We start from the raw sequence: 4,613 nt of genomic DNA, 5'->3' as shown, positions 1-4,613 counted from the left end.
CAAACACACACACACACACACACACACACACACACACACACACACACACACACACACACATAAACACACTAGGCCAATATCAGGGTCCCATGTCCATGATGGGCCCCCAATGACCATGATATATAGATTATAAGGTATTATCTACTGCGGCTGGGACTGGGGCGAACCATTTTGCTCTGAACATTGGAGAGAGCCAAGGTAAGATTGCTGCAAACTTTCCAATTGTCCAAGTCCATAACAAGTAATCTTTACCTTGCATTGTGTACTGTACAGTAAATAATCTTTGTCCATTCATTTTCAGGTCATAGCCTTAACAGTAAGTTGACCAATGGGGCAATTTTCCCAAAACTTACTGTAATGTGACTGCAGCTTTTACAGACTGCCACCTCTTAAGCATGTTGACTAAATACTCCCACATCACACTGGAATAGTGTCACTGGTTGGGGGGTGGGGCGCTGATCAGGGAGGAAACTTCATCATATCAATGATGGATGACATTGACTGGCCGCTATCAGATTTTTAATAAAGGGCTAATAACATAAACGTTGCCATTTGATGCATTGCACCAGATTTAGCTCAAGCTGTTTCATCCACAATCCCTTGGCAGGTTACAAAATTAAATACATACATATGCTGCACAGTTCACATTAACAAAGACAGTACACATTAACAATATAAATGCAAGTTGACAATTTACAAGACACATTAATATTAACAATAACAATACAAATATGTCACATTTCATAACACAAATAGGAAGCAATAGACATATTGAGGTAATCAAAAGTGTGTCTGGATAAAAGGCATCATATGTGATATGATGCATTGAAATTACAGTGAGGCATTCCGATTACAACAAGGCTACCAGTTGCAGTCATGAAAATTAATGATTACATGTTTGCATAGCGTCAGAGGCAAATTTTGTGGACAGGCAAGGCAGGCAACTGCTTGGGGCCCCCAACATGAGGGGGCCCCCAAAGGCTGACTCACCTCAGTCCACAGCAATGTCTCAAATGTGGGAACCCCCCTAAACTATGGTACCGTTGCAGCAACAATCAGTACTAGGAAACCTCCCTAAAGGGGCCCCATCTCATTAACTTCTCTGTGACCAGCGCAGCTGCGCAGTGCAGCACAAGTTTGTTTTGATTCCTGATTGATTTTACCATGCAAAATGAAGAGGAATTATCAGGAATTATCAGGAATTGTTAAAAAACTAAGGAGAAAGAAAGAGGAGGAAGAGAAAAGATAGCACGACACTGGTAAGTGGAGCAGATAATGACGAATGATGATAAATGATGATGATTAAATGGTAAGCCAAAAAGTTAGTTAGGAAAGATACATGATGTCATGTAACGTGTAGCCTAGCTAAAGTTTGTTTTAGGAGTTGGCGAGGCACTTTGGTTGTGAAGCTGCTGATGGAAGTGCAACTCTTAAACCTGCACTAAGCGATTTCAGACCCTGTAACCAATCCTGAAACTAACGTGTGTTATGTGGAGAGTTCCATGAGACGTAATGATATAAACAAAGAGCCACACATGCGGACCAGCTGTGTTGTTGTTTTCACCTCTTTTCTAAAGCTCAGACTGACCAGTAGCTTTTCATATTTTTTTTTAAACTAGCTTGTCTCCTCTATCGCTGGAGGGGGAGAGCAGGGGGAGAGCAGCGCTAACTGGCGACCCTCTCCGTAGGTACATTTAGCTTAGCTAATAGCCTTTATGTACGGACCTTAGCTAGGTTTGTCCTTCTGAGCCTCTGTAGTCCAGCAGCTTTGCTGTGGTTTATTTACAAATGTGTTGCGGTTTCTGTCACCCTCTAGTGGTCAGAAAATCGCTTAGTGCAGCTTTACAGTAATATCAGAAGTCCTGGTGGATCTGGTAGTGTCATCTGAAAATTCAGACCATCGGCCCAATATGTTGAAAAGCTGATACATCGTTCTAAAATAAATCTTTTGAAACTGTGTGTCTGGGTGCTGACATTGATGTCAAGGAAGTGGCTACACTATGAATTAACAAGCTCCAGCCCTATAACTCGCTCTCCAGTGGCTGCTATACTGCTAAACTTATCATTAACTTCAGCAGGATTTTGTATTGACACACATCACTGGTCATTTTTAGATGAGCATACACACAACCACAAAAGGCAGATGTGGGTGTATGGGATACAAAGTACATCGCTGTGCACTGGACTTGTAAAGGTGATCACGTCAATCTACATTCAACTTTGATAGAACATGTCTGGGTCTCTTCCACAGTTCATAAATGTTTTTTAGCCTTGGACTCAAATGTCCCGGGACTAAATCATCTATTAAAACATGTTTTATTTATTTATTTTTTTATAAAATTGTCTTCTAATCACTGACATAATGCTTTTAAGTGAACATCTTGGCTCACTGTCATTAAGATTACAGTGAAAAACACTTTAAAAGCATAAACAATTAGGCAGTTTGTTGAGTCTGTTACGCAAAATGATCATCAAAGTTACAAAATATTATTTAATAAAACACTGAAATAAATTCTGTGTTTTATTATATAACATTTTCTTTGTTTTTGAATTCATTTTTTATTATTACATTTTTTTTCCAGCTCAAAGTAAGAGATAGCTGTCAAAAGTCTGACATTTTGTCACATTTTGTCATTAAAAATAATATTTTTGTAATCCACATTCAACAATATTAAATGCATGAGACCCCAGTGTCATCAGTTACATAACCTTACAGAAATAACAAAAATTGAAAATAATCAAAATTTTGATCACAGTTGATTTATTGATAACATACTAGTGGCATGTGTCTGTATACTGTCAAGTGTGTGTGTGTATGTGTGTGTGGGAGAGAGAGAGAGAGGAGAGAGAGAGAGAGAGAGAGAGAGAGAGAGAGAGAGAGAGAGAGAGAGAGAGAGAGAGAGAGAGAGACAGAGAGAGCAAACAACATGGAGAAGCCGTGAAGTGGTAACAATGGGTGAAGATTACACTTGCTGAGTCACAGCTTATCTAAAACAACAAAAAAAAAATCATAACACACAGTCATAAGCACCATCGAATCAAACGCAATAACACCATTTATGGTAAGAAGCAGATATGTGTGTATCGCGCTGCTCATGCTGTAGATGGTTATCACACATTTTATAGTTTTAGGGTATGCATGCTGAGGCTGTAACACACACACACACACACACACACACACACACAGATACTACACAGATACTACACAGATACTACGCAGTATAGGAGGGGTGAGCCTCCAATGACCACGGTATATAGATTATAAGGTATTATCTACTGTGGCTGGGACTGGGAAGGGACATTTTGCTCTGAACATTGGAGAGAGCCAAGGTAAGATTGCTGCAAACTTTCCAATTGTCCAACTCCATAACAAGTAATCTTTACCACCTATAATCTTTGTACCAATTCATTTTCAGATCATAGCCTGCCTTCAGAGATAGCCTTTGTTTATATGATACTATATGATTTATATGATGCTGGGTGATAGATGTATATTGTGAGGATATCGGGATTCACTATAAATAACTGCAACTTCGGTGTATGGTAATGGAAAATACATAAAAACATGCATCATAAATCATCCTTGTTATAGACACAGACTCACCTGAAACAGATGTTCACGTATCTATTTTCTGTGTAGTGTGCAGCTGTTTGGAGCATGCAGTTACTATCCGCATTATTGTGGAGAGACTTTCAGATTTGTTAATGATAATGTTGGTAATGTGTAACTCTTTGCCAGTGGAGTAAATGATTGTAGATCAGCCCTGTGGAACAGATCTTTGTCAAGTGCTTTGAATATACAGCGGTTGATGTTGACAATATGTAGAATGATTTATGATTCTGATGTATACTGCAATAAACAAAACTTTTAGGAAAGCCATATGCATAGTCACAGGTTAGGAGCACCTTCTTGGGCATTACTGGAACAATGCTTGATAAGATATTGTATATCTCAAAGTAACCACTGATTTAAAAGCCTCATAAGCTTATAGCTAAAGCACTGGAACTGAGGCTATCGAACAAAACTTTCAGTTTGTATTAGGGATGTTCCCAAATCCGAATACCAGATTGGGCAAAGCAGGAATAATGCGTTTTTACACAAATATGTTGTCCTTACAATTTTTTTCTATATTATTCAGGTATTTTGATAGTGTGCCTGTGATTGTGGGGAAAACATTGAACTGAAAAAACTTGACTAGCTTCTCTCATTGAATTCAGAAAGAGAGAGAGAGGAGAGAGATAGAGAGAGAGAGAAAGAGAGAGAGATGCTTGTTTAGAGGTAAATTTAATCAGCTTTTAAAAATAGGTTGATACAACAACATACATATGAATACATATGAATAAGGTATAAGGTAGCTCATAATGAAAATGTTTATAATTGGCTGTTCAGTTCATAACATTGATAGTTCATAATGGAGATGCTTGACTGTTGCAGTGGGGGTTGGCACTGGGGTTCATCCAGTTGCATATAATAGTTCAGACTAGCATACAATATTCATCGTGGAGATTGTTTCCTTGTTTATAATTGTTTATGGCTATGGTTGTTTATGGCTGTGTTTATAAATCCTATGTTGTATGGTTACATAGCAAAACTGTCATTATTATAAACCAAT

This window comes from Centroberyx gerrardi, chromosome 6 (assembly GCF_048128805.1).
Source record: "Centroberyx gerrardi isolate f3 chromosome 6, fCenGer3.hap1.cur.20231027, whole genome shotgun sequence".
Taxonomy (NCBI): Eukaryota; Metazoa; Chordata; class Actinopteri; order Beryciformes; family Berycidae; genus Centroberyx; species Centroberyx gerrardi.
Note: the sequence above shows the minus strand (reverse complement) of the source record.